Source organism: Thamnophis elegans, chromosome 7 (assembly GCF_009769535.1).
Source record: "Thamnophis elegans isolate rThaEle1 chromosome 7, rThaEle1.pri, whole genome shotgun sequence".
Taxonomy (NCBI): Eukaryota; Metazoa; Chordata; class Lepidosauria; order Squamata; family Colubridae; genus Thamnophis; species Thamnophis elegans.
Window position 1 is genome coordinate 59,192,289 of NC_045547.1, and position 15,892 is coordinate 59,208,180.

The 15,892-nt window shown below is 42.8% G+C and overlaps 1 pseudogene; it reads right to left on the bottom strand.

Moving 5' to 3' along the window:
- The window catches only part of LOC116511673, a 108,850-nt pseudogene that overhangs the window by 15,525 nt on the left and 77,433 nt on the right, over window positions 1–15,892 (bottom strand).

Sequence of the window (15,892 nt, forward strand, 5' to 3'; positions counted from 1 at the left end):
CACTAATCTGAAGAAATATTTTCTGCTTTACTACTATATTTATTAGAAAATGTTATTAAATATAAAATTTAATATTATATTTAATATTAGATATTCTATGTTAATATTAGTTTTAATATTTTATTTTAATGTCCAATGATATAGTTGTTTTATTCTGTTATTTGTGGTATTGTAAGCCACCTAGAATTCCTTGGTAGTAAGATGGGTAGGCATACAGACTTACTACATGAATACATGAATACTTAAATGTTGCTGTTACCATATGGTATCTTTGAAACCATTCAACAGAAAGCTTTGCATTAACCAGGTATCACTATCATAGTGATATTACAATACTAATTTTTTTCTTTTCATATTGACATTACCCAATCTGAAATAAATATGAAGAAATACATTTTCAAGAATTGAAACATTTTTTACTTACCTATCCAATTTGCTCCCCAAAGATTTCCGTATTTTTATTTCTTCTGAATACAATCCTTTATATTTTTCCAATTCTGTATGTGTAGATTCTTTTTGTAATATGCTATCTTGATGGCTGTTTTTAAATTTGGTCAACTCTGATTCTAATTCTTTAATTTTGTTCTCCAATTGATTTCTCAAAGAAGCATTACTATTAGCTCTTATCTGTTCCAAAGTTTCTTGAGAAGCAGCCTGTGTCTAATTCATAAAATATATTAATTTAGAAGAAAAGTCCTTGCTGTACACCCAAATCTTAATTAAACAATTACCTGAGAATATACTGTCTGAGTGTAGCAAGTTGATTAAATCAAAATGTTAAGCAATTTTGTCAATGAAATAACTTACAATTAACATTTGACAATTATTTAAAAGAGCTAGTTTGGTCTAATGACTAAGGCACCAACTTAACCAGGGGACTGTGCATTATAGTTCTGTCTTGGATATGTAAAAACCAGCTGGGTGATTTTGGGCCAGCGATTCTCTCTCAGCCCAACCAACTCACAGATTTGTGATTGTGGGAAAAATAGGAGGAAGAAGGAATAGCATATATGTTCTCTTTCTTGAGTTAGTGATAAAAATAATAAAAATAGGAAATAAGTAAGTTACCTGCAAAAAGAAATTGACTTCTTCCAGTTTTTGTCTTATCTCTTGTTTAGCTCGTTCTTCGATCTCTCTCTTGTATTGTTCCACTTGGCTGAGATCTATTAAGTTACTCTGTACTTGGCGTTTGAGCTTAGCTACCTCTTCTTCTAATTGCAATTTGCTTTTTTCTAATTTTTCATGATTCTTATGGAATATCTTCATAGATGCTAATTGTTCACGCAGTTCACAATTGGTAGATTCCAACTGGGTACTTCTTGTTGACATAACCTCCAAATGGCGAGAAAGTTCATCAACCTGAACAAGCAAAAAACACTTAAAAGAAAAAGACTACCATCTTTTCAAAATACAGGTAAACCCCCGGATACGAGGTTCCTTCAGCGAATTTTCATCAGAACGAATGTACAGTATATGGGTTTTTGGATTTTGCGTGGAGAGGTTTGTGCTGATTACGACAGTATTTTTTTTTAAAGAGGTTTTAAATCTAAATTGCCTCCAGAAGTCGTTGGTGCCTCATCATTGGAGACTTTTAAGAAGTGACTGGATAAGGCATTTATCAGAAGTACTCTTGTGAGAGCAGTGGGTTGGACTAGATGACCTCATCTCTGTTACTATTGCAAGCCAAGAGTTCTGTAAAACCCCTCCCCCATCTCTCGCTGGTTGGCTAGAGACTGTAAGCTAAGTGGAAGGTGTTTTTTTTTTTTTAAAGCAACTGCAATGGAGAGTTCTGTAAATTACTGTCCCACCCCAACTCTAGGCAGCTGTCTGAAGATATTTCAGCAAATGGGTTTTTTTTGGTAAACTTTAAATGGAGCTGCTTGGAAGCAATTTAGTTTCTCATTCAGCTGTACTGGAAATAGCTGATCAGTGGAGACAGAAACAGCTGATTGGTTGTGGGCTGGAAGACAGACAGATCTTCATTTATTTAATGAGCCATTTGATTAATTTAATGGATTTAATTTTAAAAATGGTCAGATTCATTTGATTAATTTTTTGACTTACGAACCTAATGGGCAGGCTCCATGAGGTTCGTACCTCGAGGATTTTCTATAAAGCCAAGTAATAATTTAATGTATTTGCTCAGGGATACAAAGAATCCTATCATATTTGATGGCAGATATAGAGAGGTAACAGCTAAGTGGACCAAAAGCATTTTAACTAATATTTATTTATTAAATTCATATGCTTCCTCCCCTCACCAATAAGGTGACTCAAGCAGCATATAAATTTAATACATTTTATATTAAGTTTTAGTTAATATATTCTATGTTCAAATGATTAAAACAATAAAAAAAATTCCAAATGGGAAACCAAATACTAATACCGGAATATAAGTGCAAAGATTTTTACAAACAGGGGTCAACACTGATTCAAAGACACAAAATAAACATATAAATAAATACCTCTATCTCAGGTTTCTGGGTAGTTTTATAGTTTTTATAATTTTAAACTTTATATAAAGCTTTATATAAAGCAGCCAATTGTGCACCAAACAAAAGTCCAGAAAAGGACTTTCACCACTACCCACTTAAATGAAAGATTTGTTTCATTATAGAAGGCCAACAAGAAAGAGAACCAGTTACTCAAAAGCCTTGAGACTTCCGTGGAAAGAAACTGCCCCCAAGTCCAAACCTAAGCACCATCCCACAGAAGAAGCAATTTAAAGAAGTACCGTATTTTCACGACTATAAGCCCACTGAAAATCCTAAAATTTGATCCAAAACCGGCAGTACGGCTTATAACCCGGTGCGCTTTATATATGGAAAAAGATCTCCCAGCTGCTTTCGCGGCTTCCTGGAGCGCCAAGAACCTTCGCGCTCTTCTCCGCTCCTCGCGACTGCAATAGATGTCCAGAAGCGGCTTTTGGGGCTAATGGGGATTGGATTTCCAGCTCAATAGCCCCTGCCGCTTCTGGACGTCTATTGCAGTTGTGAGGAGCCGAGGAGAGTGTGGAGAAGAGCACGAAGGTTCTTGGCGCTCCAGGAAGCCGCAAAAGCAGCTGGGAGAGGCGCACGGCTTGGTTTATCATCCCTGGACGTCGCAGCAGCAGCCCCAAGCGCACCGATCTCTGTGTTTTTCGCATCGGGGCGTGCTCTTGCAGCACACACCGATGCGAAAAACACTGAGATCGGTGAGTTTGGGGCTGCTACTGCGACATCCAGGGAGGAGAAACCAAACCGCGCGCCTCTCCCGCTTCCCGGAGCGCCAAGAACCTTCGCGCTCTTCTCCACACTCTCCTCGGCTCCTCACAACTGCAATAGACGTCCAGAAGCGGCAGGGGCTATCGAGCTGGAAATCCAATCCCCATTAGCCCCAAAAGCCGCTTCTGGACATCTATTGCAGTCGCGAGGAGCGGAGAAGAGCACGAAGGTTCTTGGCGCTCCAGGAAGCCGTGAAAGCAGCTGGGAGAGGCGCGCGGTTTGGTTTCTCCTCCCTGGATGTCGCAGTAGCAGCCCCAAACTCACCGATCTCAGTGTTTTTCGCATCGGGGTGTGCTGCAAGAGCATGCCCCGATGCAAAAAACACAGAGATCGGTGCGCTTGGGGCTGCTGCTGCGACGTCCAGGGAGGATAAACCAAGCCGTGCGCCTCTCCCAGCTGCTTTCGCGGCTTCCTGGAGCGCCAAGAACCTTCGCGCTCTTCTCTGCTCCTCGCGACTGCAACAGATGTCCAGAGGCGTTGGGAAACGTGCGGCTTATAACCCGGTGCGCTTTATATGTGGAAAAAGTTTGAAAAATTAACGTTAATTGATACTGCGGCTTATAATCCGGTGCGGCTTTTGGTCGTGAAAATACGGTAAGTAAACTAATCCAGTTTCCCACTGTACTGTTTTTTTATAGATAATGACTAGTACTCTGAATTGAGGTTGGAGCTTATTGTTCACTAGTACAAGGACTATGTAAGTGTAATCATGTAAGAGTGAAATTTAAATAAATTAAAGTAATAGCTGTCACATACCCTTTTTCTAAGTTTTCCAACTTCATTGTCGATTTCTGAATATTTATTCTTTATTTCTCCGTGTAAGCTGACTTGAGATGAACTTTCTCCACTCTCATAACCTTCTAATTTGTTTTTTGTTATTTTTAGAGCTTTTTTTATACTGCAAAGAAAAATAAATTTTACTGCAATTGTTTAAAGTATACTATAGATGCTACTTTTGCTGCACAATTCTACCAAGGCTGAATGAGTGGAAAGAATGTGAAAAATAATGATTTGCTATTTTTAGACATTGTTCATTACTCTACAAATAGCCATTTTTAAATGACCAAAATTCCAATTTAACATTGTTTTTCTGATACTGTAGATGCACAAATTAATTAATAATTCACATAAAAGTTTGCACTGCTAAAGTATACAATGTTCTCTTCACTATAATATTCTTTCATCTATTTTGCAGTAAAACTGCTTTCACTGTCACTGTAGTTAATTCCTTTGGAGGTTATAATTCTATTAATGTACTATTCAATGTCTTCATTTCTTTGTTAACACCATGCATTTCTTGCTCCGTGCTTAACAACCAGTCAAAGTTTCAAAAACTCTCCAAAAGTTACTTATGACTCCTCCTCAAAGTTATGATTGGCACACCCCATTGCAGTCACATGATCACATTTTGGATATTTCACTGCCTACTCACACTTAACGACCAGTTGTAGCATACCATGATCATGCAACAATTATTAGCAAGGCTTTTTGCTGCTTTCCAGCAACACCGCCCCCCCCCCCAAAAAAATTGGGAGAATGGATTTGCTTAACAATCAAGATTAGTTTATCTAACACAGTGTCAGCTTCTGCTTTGCTATTGCTTCAGCTGCCATGATACGGGGAGGGAGGGCATGGTATTTGGGAGGGGTTACTCATTGTGCTGGAGGAATGTTCTGGAGCTCACCGGTTGACCTGACTACGCATGCGTGGGTATTTCCCACCAGGACTAACGGCACTGACATTCCATCTTCGTGATGCCGTTTGAAGTTATCTCACACCTGACACTTGGAAGAGTTATGATTGAACTGAGACTATGATGCCAAGGGGTGGGGAATGGGCTATTGTATATATCAATTGTTTCGCGCCTAATTAATCAGACTTCGCTATGCCTTGCCTTTAACCATTTTTAATTAGTAAAAGTATATTTGATTTCTACGCATGGAGTCTCATGGTCTTTCTTTCCTAATTAACTTATGGAGAGGAGCTGACAAGTAGCGAAGTCTCAACAACACCTTTCCAGGAGACTACAATCTACCGTGGAAGGTGAAAAACTTCAAGGAGACAGAATAAAGGCGAAAAAAAATATGTCTTCGCCAGCCAGTGATGAAGAAAAGGATGAAGAAAAACCCACCGAAATCTTGTTTCCTGAAGAGTTGGCTCAGCTGCAGATATCGAGCCCGGCTGATCCCCCCCCCCGATGGTCCACGTCGGTGGGACAAAGAGAGGAGGGGGCAAATTGGGATGCGGCCGTTACTAGAAGAAGACACCAGGAAAGACCGCTTGAGGCGGGAGCCGAGCGAACACCCCAGGGGAAAGATCAACCTGATTACTTGGAACAAAGGTACTCTGGGCAAAGATTTGGGGAGGATGAAGAGGTCGAGAGGGGGTGGGAGCAAGAAAACCCACGAGCAGTTTCACACACCCCCTGCCGGGGCTGCTGCCAGACCAGGGGCCCCACCCCCCAGAAGACGCAGAATGGCTAAAATCCCCCCATTGCCTGTGAAATATGATGGAAGCCCTAAGAAGTTGGGGTCTTTCATCATGCAGGTTTATAATTACATGGAAATCTACGGCCTAGATTTTGAATCAGATACCATGAGAATACGAATGGTTTTACTTGCATTAGACGGGGAAGCCTCTGACTGGGGGACAGGCTTACATCAATCGAATTCCCCCCTCCTGAGGAATTTCAATGCGTTTATGGGAGCTTTCAAGAGACGTTTTGATGACCCCCTGACTGAGAAACGGGGCAAACTGAAATTTATGACCCTCGAGCAGGAGGACAGGCCAGTGTCCGAGTACATTCAAGAGTTTCAGCACCTCTGTAATTACATGAGGGGGTGGAGTGAAGAAGCCCTTTTGGACAAATTTGCTTTGGGCTTGGATGAAGATATCTATCAGCAATATGTTAATCGCCACCTTCCCAAATGCTTAACAGTTTGGTTTGAGAACGCTGCTGATATTGAATTAGATTTAATGAGACTCCGTTGTGCAAAGGAGGAGAGGCAGAAGAAAAAGGAGAAAGCTGCGAAATCTTCCCACCCAAGCCGCAAAACCCCTTTCGGAGTGAAAGGCGAAGGGAGGGGTGGCCCCTCTGGGAAATCCAGACCGTTTACCTGCTTTCGTTGTGGGAAAGTAGGCCATCGCGCGCCAGACTGCCGGGCCAAGCTACCCTCAACCACCCAAACCCCTTTCAAACGGGAGGGGAAATCTGGCAAGTCCCCAGACAAGAAGAGAAAGGAAGCCGCGTTCGCTGTGGATTCCAAACCCCCACACTTCAGCCAGGCCTTGGAGGGAGAAGCAGACGTCTCCACCAGCTCCTCTGATGACTCAGATGACGACGCCTCGCCTCGCTGGGTGACTTCAACCAAAGGCCCTATGCTAATCCCCATAGAATTGAGAGTTCCGCCCGATGGGGGGGCCGGAAAACCTTCCCACCCTACTTGACTCAGGCTGTTCCCGGTCAATGATCAACCCCGCTACGGTGGAGAAGCTGGGCCTCAAGTTACGTACTTTAAAAACCCCCATTGTCTTTTGCCAGATAGATGGGTCCATCGCGGAGGGGGGGGACCCGCCCATTTCTTTACTGAGCCCTTAGAAATGAAAATGGGATCCCACACGGAACTAATCTCTTTTATTGTGGCTCCTGGTATGGACAGACCACTCATTTTGGGCCTCCCTTGGCTTTCAAAATGGAACCCTCGCATAAATTGGAGGGAAGGCTGGTTACGCATTCGCACGAAAGCACCTCCGGAAGGGGAGGACGTTCCTTCGGAGCCTGTTAGCTGCAATCCTGATTTGGCCGCCAGAGGGCAGGAGAGGATTGAAGGAGAGGAAAAAATTCCTAAAGTGTATTGGGACCTAAGAGGAGTTTTTAGTGAAAAGTCTTCCGACAAACTTCCGCCCCACAGGCCTATGAATTGCTCCATCGACATTCTACCCGGGGTTAAGCTACCTAAACCCCAGATATATTCCATGTCACCTAGAGAGATGGAAGAGATGAGGAAGTTCATAGATAAAAATTTGGAACGGGGATTCATTGAGCCTGCCCGCCCTAAAGTTGCTGCTCCTGTGCTGTTCCGTGAAAAGAAAGATGGCTCTCTGAGATTATGTGTTAATTTTAAAAACCTTAACGCCATATCAACCCAGAATTTATACCCGCCTCCGTTGATGAAGGACTTGTTAGCCCAATTGGGAAAGGGTCGCATTTTCACTAAACTGGACCTCAGGGAAGCATACTGCTTTCAACTGCCCCCTTGGTTGCTTCCAGTTCCGGGTCATGCCTTTTGGCCTGCAGGGGGCGCCTGCAGTTTTCATGCAATTAATTAATGAGATCTTGCATGACCACCTCTACAAAGGAGTTATCGTATATTTGGACGATATCCTCATTTATTCTCACTCCTATGACGACCACGTCGCTCTAGTGCGCACGGTTCTGAAAAAACTCAGGGCCGCAGACCCTTAGGATTTTTTTTAGGATTTTATTTATGATTTATAGGCTGCCCTTTTCCCTGAGGGGACTCAGGGCGGCTTACAATACATGGGAAGGGGGGTGCAACACAAAAAACATAAGACAGTGCATAAATAAAAAATAAAACGAAACTTTCATTCAACATTCGGGTGGGGCGAATCGAAATCTTATCCCCAGGCCTGACGGGATAGCCAGATCCTAAGGGCTGTGCAGAAGGTCTGGACGGTGGTGAGGGTACGAATCTCCACGGGGAGGTCGTTCCAAAGGGTCGGAGCTGCTACTGAGAAGGCTCTCCACTGCGTAGTCGCCAGTCGGCACTGACTGGCGGATGGAACTCGGAGGAGGCCTAATCTGTGCGATCTAATCGGTCGAAGGGAGGTAATCGGCAGGAGGCGGTCTCTCAAGTACTCAGATCCACTACCATGGAGAGATTTATGGATGGTAAGTAGCACCTTGAAGCGCACCCGGAGATCAACAGGTAGCCAGCGCAGCTCGCGGAGGATAGGTGTTATGTGGGCGAACCGCGGTGCGCCCACAATCACTCGCGCGGCCGCATTCTGGACTAGCTGAAGTCGCCGGATGCTCTTAAAGGGCAGCCCCATGTAGAGCACATTGCAGTATTCCAGTCTAGAGATCACGAGGGCTCGAGAGACTGTTGTGAGGGCCTCCCGGTTCAGGTAGGGTCGCAACTGGCGCACCAGGCGAACCTGGGCAAATGCCCCCCTGGTCACAGCCGACAAATGATGGTCGAAAGTCAGCTGTGGGTCCAGGAGGACTCCCAAGTTGCGAACCCTATCTGAGGGGTGTAAAATTTGACCCCCCAGCCTGACCGATGGAACACTGGCCAAATTATTGGAAGGAAAACACAACAGCCACTCGGTCTTGTCTGGGTTGAGTACCAGTTTGTTAGCTCTCATCCAGTTCTTAATGGCCTCAAGACCCTGGTTCATCACATCCACCGCTTCATTGAGCTGGCACGGGGCGGACAGATACAGCTGGGTATCGTCCGCATATTTATTTATTTTTCTTAAAGATTTTATTGGTAAAAAGAAAATACAACATCCATAACTTGTAACAAACAGTACAACTACATTTCGAGATATTCCCATACTATCAAATCATTATAAACATCAAAGGTTAGGTATCTTTCCCTCTCTCTTTTCTTCCCTCCCCCCCTTACTTCCTTCTCCCCTGCCTTCCCTCCTTTCTTTTCTCCTTTCCTCCTTTCCTTCCCCGTCCTTTCTCTCCCTCGGTCCCCCCCTCCTTCTCACATACCTTTCCTCCTTCCCTGCCTCTTTCCCTCCTCCTTCCTTTTAATCTCCCTCCTTTCCTCCCTCCTTCCCTCCGTCACGCTGGAACGAGCTGCTGACAGACTCTCTGTTCGGTTCGCCCGGTCTTTCCACGAGCGTGGCCGTAATAGGCAAGGTCCCTTCGAGGTGCGAGGACCTTTGGAGAGGGGAAGCTTCTGTGCAGTGGAGGGTGAAAGGCGATCTCCCCCCACGAAGCAAGAGGCTCCCTCAGAGTTCGTGCAAAAGAGGTCGGCTGATTAATGGCCGACCAGAAGGCGTGACTGCCAGCCACTAATAAGGAAGGGAGACAGCCGCAGGGAACATAGTGGATCGAATGACGGTAATCACAAGATCTGACTTAAAAGCCTAAATCTAAAAGATAAACAACTTTACTGCAATAAATACAGATACGTGTGTGGGCGCATTTATCTGCAGCGGCTATTAAATACAAACAGTAAACTTTTGTGAAAGCTGATTGACGTAGTGGACAGAAGAAGACTGAGGCTTTGGACTATTTAAATTTGAGGATTAACAGAGGACGAGACTAAGAAGAGAAAGGCAGTCAGCTGGATTTGCCTGCCTGGGAAAAAGGAAAGAAGTTTAATCACAAGGGTTTGAAGTACGCGGTGTCATATTACAGCCAGAGACAGCAGAAGGAAAACACTACACTGACAACAGGAAGAGATTGATGGGTGAGTTCTAAATACTTTCTGGCCTCTCCTGCACCCTGTCGTATCACGCTGAAACGTTTCTCTTCCTGACTCTCCCAGATACTATAGAATTAACTGAGCCTATATTTCACAGTCCTGCTCCAGCTTAATTACCCTGTATGTACCCCGGGCTCTGTATAACTACTCAAATAGCATTCAGAAGGTACTAGACTTACACCTTAAAGGGGAAGAGCTGAATTAAAGCAAATGGCAACCAAAACAGTAACTTTAATTAAAGGGAGTAAAAAGCAAACCCCCCTATCTACCCCGGTGAGGGAAAAGTCCCCTGAGGGCAGGCAAACGGGAGATAAGGCAGCCCCAACCCTGCAAGACCAGGAAGTAACAATGGACTCCCTACAAGAGACAATATTGAAGATGGGTGAAAGTCTCGCCAAAGGCCTGGAGGGAGTAAAGAATGAAATACATGAAGTAAGAAACAATATGGGAAGAATTGAGGAACGCATAGGAGTAATACAAACAGCGCTGCTGAAAAATGAGCAGGAAATCCAAAATGTTAAGGGGAGAACGGAAATAGCGGAAAAAAGGATAGACAAAGTAGAGGACAATCTGGAATCTATAAACTCAAGCCTGGAGGAGGCCATCCTCCAGCTAGAATTAGAGCGATCAGCATATTATTTAAGACTACAAAACGTGGAGGAAGCAAAAGATGAAAACCTCCGGGAGCTGATTGGAGAAATCCTGGGATTAGTCCTCGGCAGGCCGAAAAAAGAGGTTATTAATGATCTGGACGAAGCCTATAGAGTCAATACAGGCTTCGCGAGACGCCACCGGCTTCCGAGGGAGATCCATGTGAGGGTGTTGAGAAGACAGCTGAGAGAGGACATTCTAAGTACAATAAGAGGGGACTCTCTAACATACAAAGGTAAAGAAATTCTCATCTTAAAGCAGACTCCACGGAGAGTCAGAGAGAAGAGAAGGAAATACAACTTCCTCTCCACACGTTTAAACAGAGACAGAATCCAGTTCAGATGGCTCCTTCCAGAAGGAATGCTGATAACATGGAGGGAAAAGAAATACCGAATAGACACCTTGGCGAAAGCTCAAGAATTCCAGGAACTTTTACTAGCAGACGATGAGAGATTTAATAAAGAAGGACTTTTAAGACAGGAGGACACTATAATTGAAACTCAACCAGAGGGGCGGGGGCCAGGAGAGGCCAGAGAACGAGAGAGATATGGCAGAGAAGATTCGAGAGCAAGGTCACCCATCGAGACTCGATCCAAAGGCGCCCTCAAAGCGAATAACGTGTAAGGGAATTGAAGAATGGGAAACGAATGTACTATCAGCAAATGTAAATGGTCTTAACATAACTTCCAAAAGAAAACGTGTACTGTTGGATCTAGTGAAACAAAAGTTAGATGTAATCTGTCTTCAGGAAACCCACATTAAAGAAAAATACAATAACCTGTTGGTCTGTCCAAAACTAGGTAAAACATTCTGCTCGTCAGCACAAACCAGAAAAAGAGGAATTGTAATGTATATAAAAGAATGGTTGAACCCCAAATTAATATATGCAGACAAAGACGGTAGGGTATTAATGGTGGAGATAATTAATGGTGGGAAAAATTTTTTACTAGTTGGAATCTATGCCCCAAATCAAAAACAAGAGAGATTTTATATTAATCTATATAAGAGGATAAATGAAATAGAGTGGCAAAATATATGTATTCTAGGGGATTTCAACGCTATAGCAGACGGTAAGATGGACTATAAGAGTACTCACAAGAAAAGCACAAGAAGGAAACTACCGTCTGCCTATGTAAATATGGTGAAGGATCTAGATCTTTATGATGTCTGGCGAGCAATGAATGACAAGATGCAACAGTACACGTTTTACTCCCATCCACATAATTCATGGTCCCGTATCGACATGGTTTGGTCAAACTCGGAGCTACTCATGGATACTGTAAATATTGAAATAATAACCAACAAGTGGGCCGATCATCACCCAGTCTTATGGCAATGGAAAGGGAAGGCAAGGATAAAAGCTAGGTGGACATTAAACCAGAACATACTACAAGAGAAACAATTTGTACAACAAATAGAAAAGGAATTGGGCTACTTCTTTAAAGAAAACGGTAAAGAGCAGACCTCAATACAAAATGTTTGGGACACGATGAAGGCAGTTGTGAGGGGAATATCCATAGCCTATATAATAAGAAGAAACAAAATACACAGGGAAAAACTTAATACACTGAACAAAGAATTAAGAGAGACGGAATTGCTGACCCAGAAAGAGCCAGAAAATAGTAGACACAGGGAAAAAGGAGAGTTAATTAAACACCAAATAAATTTGATCTCTCAAGAGGAAATAGCACAAAACATTAAGAGAATGAAGCAGAATTATTTTGAACATGCAAATAAAACTGGGAGATGGTTGGCCCACAAAATAAGAAAGGAGAAGGTCAAAAGAATTATTAAACAACTGTATGACGAGGAGGGGAATTTGAAACAAGAAATAGGAGAAAAGAAAAAGATAGTACAGAACTATTATAGGAAACTATATAAACAAGACGAAATTAATGAACAAGACATTAGAAAATACCTTATAAAGCAGAAGCTTCCAGTCTTGTCGGAGGAGATGAGAGAGATGCTCGATAAAGAAATCACACAAGAAGAACTGAAAAAGGCCATTCAAAAACAAAAAAACAATAAAACACCTGGGCCGGATGGGCTTCCGTCGGAAATATATAAAAAACTTCAAAATACCATGGAAGACAAATTATTAGAACTATGTAATGAGGCATTACAAAATGGTAGGGTCCCAAAATCATGGGGGGAAGCTTACATCACCCTAATACCAAAGGAAGAGGCGGACAGTAGCAAGGTCCAAAATTATAGACCCATATCCCTGTTAAATGCAGATTACAAAATCTTTGTATCAATATTGGCGGAAAGACTAAAAATAATATTAAATCAGAGTATACATTCGGATCAAAACGGCTTTCTCCCAAAAAGACATATTAGAAACAATACAAGAATAATAATTGATACCTTGGAATTCTATCAAACAAGATCCGAGAAACAACTCGCATTAATCTTTGTCGACGCTCAGAAAGCCTTTGATAACCTAGATTGGAACTTTCTAACCACTCAACTAAAAATGATGAAATTTGGCGATAAATTTATTAGGATTATAGAATCTATATATTCACGGCAATCTGCAAATATTATAGTCAATGGGGAATTAACGGAGAGGATACAAATTGGAAAGGGTGTTAGACAAGGGTGCCCGCTCTCCCCACTACTATTTATTACGTCACTAGAGGTCCTTTTAAATCGGATAAGATCAAATCAGGAAATTAGGGGCTTGACCATAAAAAGAGAACAATATAAAGTACAGGCCTTCGCGGATGACATGGTCTTTATCGTAGAAGACCCCTTACTTTCAGGACCGAATTTGATGAAGGACATTGAGAACTTTGGGTGTGTGGCCGGTTTAAAAATAAACAAGTAAAAAACAAAAATGATTATAAAAAACTTCCCCAAAAACCAGATTGGAGAACTAGAGGAAACAATGGAATTAAAGGTAACTAAAAAAATTAAGTATTTAGGGATCTGGCTGTCTGCGAAATGCTCTTCCATAAAAGAAGACAACTATGATAAGTTGTTACAGAATACCCAAAAGGACTTAAAAACCTGGTCAAAACATTACTGCGACTCTTCCCATCACTGATGGGAAGAGTCGCAGTAATTAAAATGAATGTTCTGCCAAAAATCCTCTACCTATTTCAAACGGCACCGGTCAAGCTAGGGGAAAAATTTTATAATGATTTGGACAAAATGATTCGAAACTTTATATGGAATGGTAAAAAGCCCAGAATAAAATATATGCACCTGCAGGATAAAAGAACTCAAGGGGGAATGGGATTACCGGAATGGAAAACATATCACCAAGCAGCAACAACTATGTGGATAAAAGAATGGGTAATGTTAGCTAATAAAAGAATCTTAACAATAGAGGGCCACGACCTGCAATACGGGTGGCATAACTACCTATGGTGCGAGGGAAATAAAATTCACAATTATTTTAGTAGTCACCATTTAAGGGGGGTATTGATTAAGGACTGGCTCGAAATTAGAAGGAGATACTACACGCAACTACCTAAATGGATATCTCCGACGGAAGCCCTGATATACCCGAATTTGATAAACTTGGATAAAATTGTTACCTACCAACAGTTGCTAGACGACCAAAACAAACTAAACCCCAGGGAAAATTTGGCTGACAAGGGAATAAACATTGATTGGTGGCCATATCTCCAAATTCAAAACAAACACAAATTCGATCTAGCACAACCTGGCTTCCAGAACAAGAACCAGGAATTAGATAAAATTTTAATTGGACCAGATGAGAAATTAATTTCAAAAATATACAACTGCTTACTGATTCGAAAAACGGAAGCAGAAAGGGTAAAAGAAGTCATGGTAACCTGGGCCCAAAACATTGGCCACACAATAGACCTAGACGACTGGGAAAGAGTCTGGGAATGGAACCTAAAATTGACAAAGTCGACGGCCTATAAAGAAAATATATATAAAATGTTCTACCGCTGGCATCTTCCACCGACAAGACTGGCGAAAATGTCTTCAAAAGTTTCGGCCATATGCTGGAAATGTAAAACGGTGCTGGGCACGTACTACCATATGTGGTGGACGTGTCCGGTAGCCAAAGCATATTGGAAGCAAATACTAGGATGGCTGAATGGAATCCTGTCAATTAAACTATGCCTTAAGCCGGAAACTTTCTTATTAGGAATAATAGATCAAAAAATTTGCAAATCTGACCAATACCTCCTAGTCCATATTCTGACAGCGTCAAGGATTGTTTACGCACAGTGCTGGAAGAGTGAAAATGCCCCCACCAACACTATGGTGATGAATAAAATTTTAGAACTAGCAGAAATGAACAGACTGACGATGCGAATTAATGACAAAGAAGACACAGATTTTTACACAGTCTGGGAGAAGCTATACAAATGGCTTGATGAGTCAGTGAAGACCTAGACATAAAAAGAGATAGCTGACTAACCTAATACGATTAAACCAATAACTCAAATGAACAATATACAACAATTGAGAGATAAACGAAAGGAGAAATGTATCAGGGGCGAGAACCCACCGTCGAGCAATTTTGTTACGCTACAATGTTGGGAAAACTTTAAAAAGCTGATAGGAAATCCGCTATAATTACCTGCATGAAATTAGCGATCAAACTTCATTTTAGATGAGGCGAGAGGACTTATAATCCTTGCCTCTTCAAGCAAGGAAAGGGAAAGAAAACCAGGTTGTCCTCAGCAGAGGAAAATATGCAAATGTAATAAAGGTTAGAAGGGAGGGAGGGAGGGCAGTAGGGAAGTCAGGATGGAGAGGAGAAAGGAGAGGAATAGGAAAGGCAGAAGAAGGGGGGAAGGATAAAGAGGAAGAAGAGAAAGAAGAGAAGGGAAAGAAGGTGGGAAGAAAGAAGGAGAGGAGAAAGAGGAAAAACTGGGGAAGGAAGGAGGGAGGGAAGAGAAGAGGGTAGTAAAGAGGGAAAGAGGGAGGGAAAGAAAGAGAGAAGGAGAATCGTCCGCATATTGGTGGTATTTTATCCCGTGCCTCCGAATGATCTCGCCCAGCGGTTTCATGTAAATGTTAAATAGGAGGGGTGATAAGGCTGAGCCCTGTGGCACCCCATATGTTAGGGGCCTCGGGGACGATCTCTGCCCCCCAACTAACACCGACTGCGACCTGTCCGAGAGGTAGGAGGAGAACCACTGCAAAACAGTGCCTCCCACCCCCACCTCCCGCAGTCGTCGTAGAAGGATACCATGGTCGATGGTATCGAAAGCCGCCGAGAGGTCAAGGAGAACCAGGATGGACGCATGGCCTCCATCCCTGGCTCTCCAGAGATCATCGGTCAATGCGACCAAGGCGGTTTCAGTGCTGTAACCAGGTCTGAAGCCGGACTGGAAGGGGTCAAGATAGCTAGCTTCCTCCAAGGACCGTTGAAGCTGGAAGGCCACCACCTTCTCAACAACCTTCCCAACAAAGGGGAGGTTGGAGACTGGACGGTAATTGTTAAAAACGGCTGGATCCAAAGATGGTTTCTTCAGGAGGGGTCTCACCACCGCCACTTTAAGTGCGGCGGGGAAGTGC